The 12,556-nt window shown below is 38.9% G+C and overlaps 1 protein-coding gene across 32 annotated transcripts in view; it reads right to left on the bottom strand.

Annotated features, from left to right (window-relative positions):
• Nucleotides 1–9,791, bottom strand: part of LOC128686856 (bromodomain adjacent to zinc finger domain protein 2B) — a 709,144-nt gene extending 699,353 nt beyond the window's left edge. For 31 of the 32 annotated variants that reach the window (XM_070082464.1, XM_070082491.1, XM_070082470.1 and 28 more), the window contains exon 1: nt 9,720–9,791. The gene's annotated coding sequence lies outside the window, so the exon portion shown is untranslated. The remainder of the gene's footprint in view (nt 1–9,719) is intronic. The other variant, XM_070082466.1, reaches the window with a different exon arrangement.
• Nucleotides 9,792–12,556: the final 2,765 nt, after the last annotated feature.

Below are 12,556 nucleotides of genomic sequence, written 5' to 3'. Positions count from 1 at the left end.
TAAGTACTTTCGTAAAAATCTGCCTCAGAATACTGTCATATTCGTGCAGTATAGGGTTATCATATGAAGGTGCACATCTTAGGAAATATGTCAACCTGGGCAGACTCAAGCACTTTGTGAGAAGGTACAAGGCATCGTGGGTGTCCAGATTGCCTATTCGTTGTTCCATTCTCCTTAACTCTTCCAATTTCTTCCTGAGAATTGTGTCAATGGCATTGCTTCCCAGAGGTGCTCCTAGCAAGACACTATTTGTGGGGGCAATGACTGCTGCTCCTGGTAGTTTTGATCTCACTGCATTTATCACTTGTTGACTGACTGAGATGATTTCACATTTGGATGGATTCAGGATGAGACCCATTTCCTGTCCCCGTGTCATTACCTGTGTAAGGTCATGTAGGAGGGACTCCTTTGTACCTGCTAGTGTGCCATCATCTAGGAACCAGATGTTTAGCTCGCTGGTCAGTCTGACTGTGATTTCCCTAACTGCAATACAGAAGAGAAATGGTGCAAGAGGATCTCCTTGTTGGACACCCTCCGATGATGTGATTTCATGCTCTCCAAAGAGAAGCATTGATTCCTTGCTATACCCGGCTGAAACAAAAGGGAAGAGACCAGGGAAATGTTCTTGTACTGCTGCTAATACCACGTCTCTTTTCAGGAGATTGAACGCATTCTTGAAATCTAATTTTACCACTGCATTGTCCTCAGGCAGGTTGTTGATATATGCCCTTGTTGCATGAACTGCTGCTTCACTTCCTTGAGAGACCCCAAAGCCAAGCTGGTTTGGTTGAAGCATCATGGCTGCCTGTGCACGAATACTTCGGACAGCAGCTTTGGATACGAGGCGGCGTAACGTGTTGCCTACTGCAATTGGCCGAATTCCTCCATCCTTCTTTTTAAGTGCACAAAGTGTTGCACCAAAAAAGAAAGGTCTAATTTCATCAGGAATCAGACCAGCCAAGGAATTGTTGACGAACCTTGTGATCTCTGAAAGCAGTGTCTCTGCAATTTCCCCAATAACCGGATTAACCATTTCCTTTAAATGCTGTGGCCTTATTCCAGTGTAACCCCCAGCAGAGCCAGATGGGAACGACATTATTGCTTTGTAAATGTCTGAGTCTTCCACAATCAATGGTTCCATAGTGGGGACAGAGGTGTCGGAACTGTTGGTGCCACTGGTTTCCCTGGCAGGGTGCTTTCCTCTAAGTGCTTCAGCCGTGTCAGCATCCCTGGGAGCAACTGTATCTTCACTGGTAATAATTCTGATTGCCCCCACTGTGTTGCCCTCTTCAATTTTCTTGCTCACCTGGACTCTGACTTTTTCACTGTCAGTAGAGTGAGTGGGGGTTCTGCCTCTCCCTTTTTTGTGTTGACGGGGAAGGTGAATGAGGTTATCAACTCTAGGAAAATCTCTTAAGGATTTAATTATCATTGAGGCTAGCCTCTTTCCCCTTCTTTCCGGCACAGCTAATATATATATATATATATATATATATATATATATATATATATATATATATATATATATAGTAGTTTGGAAGTTAGGAGGAGGTGCGGGATTACCAAAACTGTTGTCCAGAGGGCTGAGGAAGGGTTGTTGAGGTGGTTCGGACATGTAGAGAGAATGGAGCGAAACAGAATGACTTCAAGAGTATATCAGTCTGTAGTGGAAGGAAGGCGGGGTAGGGGTCGGCCTAGGAAGGGTTGGAGGGAGGGGGTAAAGGAGGTTTTGTGTGCGAGGGGCTTGGACTTCCAGCAGGCATGCGTGAGCGTGTTTGATAGGAGTGAATGGAGACAAATGGTTTTTAATACTTGACGTGCTGTTGGAGTGTGAGCAAAGTAACATTTATGAAGGGATTCAGGGAAACCGGCAGGCCGGACTTGAGTCCTGGAGATGGGAAGTACAGTGCCTGCACTCTGAAGGAGGGGTGTTAATGTTGCAGTTTAAAAACTGTAGTGTAAAGCACCCTTCTGGCAAGACAGTGATGGAGTGAATGATGGTGAAAGTTTTTCTTTTTCGGGCCACCCTGCCTTGGTGGGAATCGGCCGGTGTGATAATAAAAAAATATATATATATATATATATATATATATATATATATATATATATATATATATATATATATATATATGTCCAGGTAGATTCGTTCAAGGGAACGACTATAACTGGACTTTCTACTAATTTTTGCAACATTGGAAGCTCCCGAAGATGTGTTGATTGCAACACAAAAGACCTAGAGCTATCATTCAACTCCTTCCATGGTTGTTTTGTGTGTGAATATACAGTGTGAATATATATTGAGAAAGAGAGAGAGAGAGAGAGAGAGAGAGAGAGAGAGAGAGAGAGAGAGAGAGAGAGAGAGAGAGAGAGAGAGAGAGAGTTTCGACATAGGTGTCATCTCATAAGCTTAAAAAAAAATCAATGATACGTCATCACACTTCATACCCGAATTTTGGAAAGTGCCGAAAAGTAGGATTGCTGAACTCATGGAATCACTAACAACCCAAGATAGCATAAGTTCAGAAGAGGATGCTCATTGAAATATATCTGAGGAAAGTCTAGGTAAATTGTAGATAAGGCTGACGTAGGATACATCTGAAATAAAATTAAAGCAAGTGCAGTGTTGTTATTGATCAATGCCACTTGTTCCGTGGGTACAATATATGCAAAACAACCACTGTGAAAAAAAGCAGAGAAATTCCAAGCGATTTCGTGACTTTTCACATTATCAAGGAACTATCACTTCCTTGATAATGTGCGAAGTCGCGAAAGCACTTGGAATCTCTCTTATTTTCTCAGTGGTTGTTCTGCATATTGTGATATCACCTGTTTACTGTGATCTTATTGCATATATATATATATATATATATATATATATATATATATATATATATATATATATATATATATATATATATATGTATATATATATATATATATATATATATATATATATATATATATATATATATATATATATATATATATATATATATATATATATGTATAGTAACCTAAGCCATATTACAGGTCATCTAGATAATTCTTAAAAGCCAAGGTAACTTTTTTTTATTTTCCGCGAGAAATGGGTGGGAAAGGAAATTATTATTATTATTATCATTATATTCGTAGGGCAAGGCTAAACCGTGGGAGGTCACATATGGGAAGGGAAAGAGGGAGAGCCTGGAGTGTATAAAGGAAGCTAAGGGGAAGCATTATTATATTGACAAAAAAGTGCTAAACCCTTATTGATCATTCGGTGCTATGGAGGGAGTAAAGGAGAAGGGTTGGGGAACTCGGAGGGAAGAGAGCACGGGGAGTGTTGGAGGGCAAGGGAGTTTGTGGGAGAGAGAGCATGGGAGTTTGTAGAAGAGCATGAGAGTTTGTAGAAGAGCATGAGTGTTTGTAAGAGAGAGCATGGTTTGTTGGCGAGCACGGCTGGGAATGAGGGAAGGGGTCATTAGTAAGCGGGAAGTAATATAGGGGATGGGGGAGGGGAAAAGACGGGCTTCAGGAAAAAAAGATGCATAAACCTTGGTTGACTTTTTATTTTCAAGTTCAACTTTTATGAGTTATTTTAAACTGAATATACTTTAGGGCCAGGTCCTCATCTACACACCACCGTAACTTACTGTAGTGAAAGATATGGAAGAGTAAAATAAACCAGAGTGAACAACAGGGGCTCCAAACACAAACTAGAGAATGCCTAATCAACACTCGTGGCCCTTCAAGGAAGGTTCCTTGATGTTGGTGAGGGGCTCTTGATTTAGGGAATTGGATCTGTGCTCCAGTTCCCCGAATTAAGCCTGAATGCCTTCCACATCCCCCCCCCAGGCGCTGTATAATCCTCCGGGTTTAGCGCTTCCCCTTGATTATAATAATAATAATAACACTCGTGGCTCAAGATTTATAAACTTGCTACAAGCAGATATATAAATATATTGCCGGAACAGAGAAGACAATCATATTACTACGACCACTACCTCCGTCAACAGCCAGATCAACCAGACTATGTTGGTTAGCAGGTTGTTAAAAACAAGAGCCTCGTTGAACAGGCAATCAATAAGGAAGCTCATCCTCAGGCTTTCTTTCGAGGGTAGAACCCTCGAAACTGGTCATAGGTATGTCACACAGATGCTATTGTGGAGAAATTTTTCTCGCTCCAGGGGATTGTCGCCCCCCTGGTTGGAGAAAAATTTCTCCACACCTATTACTTTCATGAGGAAGTACTAAACATAGTCATATGGAGCATAGGAAATGAGGGGTAATAAGATAGGATCAAGACCCTTTTAACAGCATCAGGGGCAACCCTTTCTCTTCATAATGAGAAACCGTCAAAAAATTACATCTGATATCCAAGTAAATACGGTTAGTTCATCCTCGTTCTAGTTACTATATATGTTTATAAAAGCATACCCATTTAAATATTATAAACCAAGTTAAACCGGAGTAATTGTATACAGATGTACATTTGTGTATGTATTGGTTAGTAACAATTATATACACACGGGTGCACTCATAAGTCGACTTTCTATGTTTTATTGATACCTTTATTATGCATGTTAACACGCATCCTGTGGGACGTTGGGAGTTACAGGAACTTCATCTCAACATCATTTTAGCGAACTTACTACTATCTACTACTACTAGCTACTTGGCAAAACTAAAATAATTGGCTGTTTTCTAAAAACCTCATTACTTTTGATGGGTATTATCATTATATTCATAGAGAAACGTTGAATACGTAGTGGCTATACAGCACTTAGGAGAGACATGGGAGCTTGTGAGAAAGAGCATGGTTTGTGGGAGAACACAGCTGGGAATAAGGGAAGGGGCCATTATAATGTAAGCGGGAAGTAACAGAGAATGGGGGGAGAGGGAAAAGATGGGTTTCTAAAAAATGCATATTAAAAATCTTTAAGAACTACTTGACAAAACTAAAATAATTGGCTAAGTTTTCTTAAAAGCTTATTATTATCATTATATTCATGGGGGAAACGCTAAGGCAGTAGGGGCTATACAGCACTTGAGTACTGGGAGGAAATGAGGTTTCACCAACAAGTGGATGGTAGCTCCAATTTCATGTATCACAAGCCCTTCACCGGCAGCAAGGCACCAACCTTGAAGGGTAAATTCTTTGAAGATTTCACATTTGAGTATACATAATGATGCAAGCCTCGAGAATAATTCTGGGGAGAATTTACATTTAGTTACAACTAGATCAGCAGTGACGGGGGCAGGGGTGAGTAAAAAGTGATTAGGGCCACTACTGTGAGGCATATCACAACCCAGTATGCTAAGCAAGAGTTCAGGTTTCAACTTGCTTTTTGTTTTTTTACCTGTTTTTTCGTGCAGTGAGAGCAACTCTTACACTAAGATTCGGGTTCCACTCCCGCAGCATTCGTGTGTGTGTGTGTGTGTGTGTGTGTGTGTGTGTGTGTGTGTGTGTGTGTGTGTGTGTGTGTGTGTGTGTGTGTGTGTGTGTGTGTGTGTGTATATATATATATATATATATATATATATATATATATATATATATATATATATGCAAAACAACCACTCTGAAAGAATAGAGAAATTCCAAGCACTCTCGTGACTACTCACATTATCAAGGAACTACGATAATGTGAGTAGTCACGAAAGCGCTTGGAATTTCTCTATTCTTTCAGAGTGGTTGTTTTGCATATTCTGAAATCACCTGTTTACTGTGATCTTATTGCATATATATATATATATATATATATATATATATATATATATATATATATATATATATATATATATATATATATATATATATGCGAAACAACCACTGTGAAAGAATAGAGAACTTCCAAGCACTTTCGTGACTACTCATATTATCATTGTTCCTTGATAATGTGAGTAATCACGAAAGCACTTGGAATTTCTCTATTCTTTCACAGTGGTTGTTTTGCATATTCTGAAATCACCTGTTTACTGTGATCTTATTTCACACACACACACACACACACACACACACACACACACACACACACACACATATATATATATATATATATATATATATATATATATATGTGTGCCGTGCCGAATAGGTAAAACTTGCGATTTTGGCTTAAATAGCAACGCTCCTCTTGCCGAATAATGCAAGCGAAAATTTGTGTATGCAATAATTTCGCAAAAATCATTCTGAACCTAACGAAAATATTTCATTGTATTTGTTTATTACTAAATTAGTGTAAACTTATCTAAAATGTATTTACTTGGATTAGGCTAAATTAAATTGAGCTTGTTATACTGTGGTTAGGAAAGTTTTCTAAGGTACTTTTGATACAAAATTATTAATTTTTACATTAACATAAATGAAAAAAATATCTTCAAACGTACCTGGAGGTTACCTGAGAATTATTTTAGAAAGGATTTAATTTTAAATGAGATCTTGCTAATTGACGAGTTTTACTTATATATATATATATATATATATATATATATATATATATATATATATATATATATATATATATATATATATATATATATATGCAACAAGATCACAGTAAACAGGTGATATTACAATATGCAAAACAACTACTGTGAAAAAACAGTGAACATCCTCAAGCGCTTTCATGATTTCTCACATTTTCAAGAACATGAAAAATCACGAAATCACTTGGTCACTTTTTTCACAGTGGTTGTTTTGCAAAGTTTTTCAGAATCGATTCGAATACCTCATTAGGCTAAAATAAGGGAAGGAAAACGTGATGGTCTCAGCTGTAAGCAGTAGGTATACAAATATTCGATGAATATGTTTTCGGAATAGCTAGCATTTGTTATGGAGCTTTAATGCTGGTGTTGCCATAATGACAACACACCGTCGCCTCCCTTTTGTCTTCTCTAATAACTCCCGGATCTACTGTTAACAACTAAGACCTTTGCATTTTTCTGTGTTTTACCTCTCATTTTGTCCTTATGAAGGATTTTGAAAAACTAATAATTTTGTACCAAAAGAACCTTAGAAAACTTACCTAACCTTACTATAACAATACACAAATAACCCGCACAGAGAAGAGAGAGGAGCCTACGACGACGTTTCGGTCCATTTACAAAGTCACAGTGTGGCTTTGTAAATGGTCCAAGTCGCACCGAAACGTCGTCGTAGGCTCCTCTCTTCTCTGTGCTGGTTATTTGTGTATCGTTCCAGTCACGGTATTATGCCTTTTTTGTTACTTATTATAACAAGCGCAATTTAATTTAGCCTAATAGAACTAAATATATTTTACCTAAGTTTACAATAATTTAATAATAAACAAACACAGTAACATATATTTTTTCGTTAGGTTCAGAATGATTTTTTGCGAAATTACTGCATACACAAATTTTCGCTTGCCTTATTCGGCAAGAAGAGCTTTGCTATTTAGGCCAAAATCGCAAGATTTACCTATTCGGCACATTATATATATATATATATATACCTGGAGGTTATACCTGGAGGTTATTCCGGGGATCAACGCCCCCGCGGCCCGGTCCATGACCAGGCACACCTGCGTTTAAATTAATTAAAGCTATTAGTTTAAATTGGAGACATGGTCTATTATAAAAAACGTGTAACATACATTTAAGTATTGCGCATGCAAGGCTAAAGGTGTATCTTAAATCTACAGCAAAGAGGCACGCCCTAATATAGCTGAGTGTAGGCAAAGTGGACCTAACCACCACATACTGGGACCGCAGCTAGCAAGTGCATTACAAGCCCCTGCAGCTTTGCGCACTGATGCATTAACATTCCTGAGACAATCACATGAGCTGCCCCCGTTTGTCAACCAGAAAGCCTTGCCCCATCCTGCCTTTCCTCATTTTCTTTCAAAGTAATACTTCATAATACAGTGTCTTAAGTTATCATGACATGGGCACGACAGAGTTACAAATGTTCTCATCATACACAAAACCTCTAGCATCATGCTGGGTGGGAAGGGGGAGGGTAGGACCTGTAATATCAACACAATATCAACGCTAGTGAACCTGGCCATGGTGCGCAAGTCCTCACCTTTCCCACAACCCTCCTTCACTCATCACTTGGTCACCCAACCTAGCACATCTCTGATCACGTACAGTATATTATCCGCGTCCCAACTTAAATACCGGAAAAGCAAGCTTAGCCACTCCATAAAATAACATAAATCCCAAGAACTACACAATCAATAGGTTTATATATAGTCTCTTGAATTACATCACTGTTATAACTAAAGGCCATTTGGCCCTGTCTTTACTCATGAACTTTACACATTCACTGACACTGAGGTAAGTCCACTAGGCATAGCCTCCTTGCTTTGTAGGTAGGATAACCAACCTAAGTGACATTCTGGCAGCTACTCATCATCCTCTATTTTTATCCACCCTTTCCAAGTCGTAACTCATAAAAAAATTGCTTCAAAATCCAACTATTGTGCCTGTTTATGCATTAATCAGTTGTGCTAATGGTGAAAAATGTGAATGTGTTTATAAGAAACAAGCAAGAATTATCATAGTTATTTGCAAAGTTTAATCTACTTAAGTTTCCCCCAGCTTACATACCAATGGCAACTGTGCTGTTATGTTTGCATTCCAAATAAATAAAAAAAAAAACATTATCAAACAAATCCAAGCACCCCTTCCCACCCACCCTCTATACTGTAATCGTGTATAAAATATTCAACTCTGAAACCGAGCTCTTGAAACCGGAGGGGGAGAGGGAAGAGGAGGGAGCGGAGAGGGTTTATCACTGTTGGCTCAGTCCCCCAGCAATACAACCATCCCCCCCCCGCTCCCTTCCCGGACCTCTTGCAGCTGCTAGTACACCTTCAAGCCTCAGCTTCGAGTACAATGTAATCGTTGGTTGCAGTGGCTGATAAATATGTATGCCTGTACACTGTGAAATATTGTAATGCATCTCTGACCGCTATATCATGAACATCTCTTGATTTTTTGTCGTTATTTCACCCCGATTCCCTTGAACAGTTCATAAGTTATATACATTAAGTTGTGTGAGAGCGTCTATTTTTTCAAAATTGAGTAATTTTCTCCTGTTCCTGTGACCTTGTGATACCATTCCGTGGTTGAACTCTTGTTATGCAACCATTACACGCGACACCCTCTGTTACCTTTATAATAATAAATAACAAGCATGTTCAGCAATAAGTAATATAAAAAAAAATATTCAGGCAATATATATTTAAAAGGCAAATAAACAAGAACAGTAAACCAGAATTGCAGCTCAAGAGGCGGGGCATATGGCAAGACGGGCGAGTTTTGCCTGACGCGGTTAAACTCACCCTAGACGAGTCGCACTGTCTCTCTCCCTCTCTCTCTCTCTCTCTTACCCACCCCCACCACCACCATCACCGCTGCTGGTGCTGCTCTTGCGACGCTGCTGCTGCCACACACAGCCCTGTTGTTCACTTCAAACTAAGATTTCCACCACGTTTCCTCCATCATTTTTTTTTCCATAACTCACCGAGCACAGGAGATTGACAGGTCATCCGCATGTCATTAGCTAGTTTCCTTATGTGTTTCAGCACATACTATGCTTGCTAACAGTACAATACACATATCCCTCTTTTGTTAACACTGTCACAAATACACAAGTTTACCACAGAGGGAACAGTACACGTTAACACAGATCATAATACACACGGCTCGGAGGAGGGGGGGGGGCGGTGGATAGGCAACAAAAGGGGCGTTTTCCCCGCTACCAAGATTACCCTTGACGACGACAAGTCCGATACCTTGGGAGCACTCGGCACGACTGAGCGATAGCACGCACCCGGCCCAGCCAACCCACACACAGCTTTTAGCAGCCGCCATACACTGCTCTTGCTCCGGATAACTGGAAATCCGGTTATATGACAGATAGCAGGATGTCACTGATAAGTCTGTATAATTGTTATGACAAGCTCACGGGTATTCGTGGACCGTATCAACGGCTGAAGATGTGTTTGTAGCCGTGTTCCCGCTCTGGCCAGCTATACGGTGTTCAGGTACACAGGAAACTTGTAGTGTCGCAAAATGTAAGCATGATGAGGTAAATACAGAGAAAGCTGACCACAGTATGAGTACACTGCCGCTTGGAAAAGTATACCTGACATGCATTTAGGCTACTCAACGTAAAAAATAAAGGCGAAGTAGAATTATTCTCACATCAACACGAGAATTCACCCTTCAGATAAGTAACTAGCTTCAAATAGGGAGGACTAAGGGTGACAGGAGATCCGAGCAACCTCTGTTTCTTACCTTTCCTAACAAACAGCAATCTATACAACAGATTGCTGTTTGTTAGTCCAGAGAGGTGGCGGATACCACATACACTTACCAGCTCTCTCCTTCCACTCCTGCCACATACCTGCGAAAAACAATACCGGTTAGTGTCAGCTGATAGAAGGACGTGGTAGTAGGGTAGCCAACATATCTTAATCATGTGGTTATTCAACGATTTTAGCGGGACAAGGTACACTGCACGCAGGGAACAAGCGGCTTCTGTAAAATAGGATAACTTGAGCAATGCTTATAATAATAATAATCTTATAAATACTATCAAAGGTAACTGCCAATATGACATTTTTCCAAAATATTGCATAAGTTCCCAAAGAACATTTATTCGCCCACACAGAAATTAAATTAACTAAAAATTACCCCATATGGATGAGCAAAAGACTGAAACATCTCTTTGGGAGAAATTTATCGGTCATTTAAAAAGGAAGAGTCACCTTACGAACTAACATGCTCTTCATATTAAAAGAGAGGCCAAAAAGGGCTAAGAAAAGCGAAACAAGAATATGAAATTAAAATTGTAAGGGAATCGAAAGTAAATTTCAAAGGTTCCTTTCAAGTGTATATATCTATGATTTGGGGAAAATTGAGTTCACGTTACATCAACTCTGGGCAGCTTATTGACAGGAAGAAAAATGGACTGACTTTTTAAAAATTACTTCCTGTTTGTCTTTATACAAGACACATATGGTAATTTTCAAGATTCTGAGGAAAAAAAGGTTTCGTAACATTATAGTCACTAACACATAATTAAATAAATAGATCGATTAATTCTAAATATATCTTCAGGTCTCGATTAACTGTTTTCATGGAATTATTTAAGGATTCATAATGTAACTTAGTAAACTGCTAACTAGTATGTTTAGTATATCACTGTAAATTAGCACTGAATTTTATCTAATATAAAGGAGATAAAGCCCTACCATTGAATTACTGCCAAATCAGCCTGATCTCAATAGTGGGAAAAATTATTTGAATAAGTAATATAGTATATAATTAGAGTCCACCTCTATAAGCATAATTTAATTTGGGAGTCTCAACTCAGATTCACCAAGGGTTGTTTTTGTCTAACAAATCTACTGACTTTCTTTAGTTTGACATTTGAGACAACAAACTATGATAAAAATATACTGGGTTGTCTACTTGGATTTCATTAAGATTTTTGATAGAGTGCCAAACTAAAGAATGATAAAGAAACTGGCAGTACATGATATTGACGGAAAATTATTTCTTGGATCCATAAATAGATAAATAAATAAATAGAGAATTTTACATAAATCAGATTGGGGACCAGTCACATGTGGTATTCCGCAAGTAGTAGTTTTGAGCCCCTTGTTCATAATTTACATTAATGACCTTGATGGAGGAATAAAAAAAATAACTGAATTCGCTGACGACACAACAATTAGCAACAAATGTATTCAGAGGAATCTACCACTGAATTCCAGAATGATTTAGACAGGCTAATGTTGTGATCGGAAAAGTGGCAAAAGAAGATGAATGTGGAAAAGTGCAAAGTCCTAATCTTTGGGAATAAAAATAACCCCTGGCAGTTATAAACTAAATAATATACAACTTAATCACACACCGGGCCGCGGGAGCGTTGAACCCCGAAATGCCCTCCAGGTAGACAGAATGCGAATAGGACTTGGAAGTTATGGTAAGCAGAACTCTAAAACCACGACAGAAGTGCCCGAGCTACCATAATAAAGCTACTTGGATTTACCGTATATCAAAAAGTAAAAGCAAGAGTAACACCTCCTTTATATTATGCAGCGCAATTCTATTCTCCATACTACAGAATGAATATAAATGCATTAAGGAATACAGAGAAGGCTGACCAAATTAAACTACTGTTTAAAGATTCTTTCATACGAAGACGGACAGGCCTGCACTCTCTCGAAAGTAGCATTTTACATTCTCTGTACCAAGATTACAGGGTGTTCCTGTGTCACTCATATATTCTTTGGATCAAAGCTATATAATACCGACAAACTGATAAAATACACAAGTGCAATACCTGGTTATCTTTATTGAGAGACGTATCACCCACCAGGGGCTTCGTCAGTCTAATACAGAGACATGTGACCTAAGAATTTTATAGTGGAGCCAGTGGAAGGAGAGGAGTGATGCAAAAGTTGTAGACGCGGTCACGTGAGCGGGGAGCCACTAGCTTAAACAAATCAAACCTTGAAGGTGGGCAGAGATTATTAAAATAATGAGAAGCCCTAAATCCATACTGGTAATACAGCGCCATGGGAATGGGGGTAAT

This window comes from Cherax quadricarinatus, chromosome 7 (assembly GCF_038502225.1).
Source record: "Cherax quadricarinatus isolate ZL_2023a chromosome 7, ASM3850222v1, whole genome shotgun sequence".
NCBI classification, from domain to species: domain Eukaryota; kingdom Metazoa; phylum Arthropoda; class Malacostraca; order Decapoda; family Parastacidae; genus Cherax; species Cherax quadricarinatus.
The sequence above is the reverse complement of the archived record's forward strand: the minus strand, read 5'-3'. Positions and strand labels throughout refer to the sequence as shown.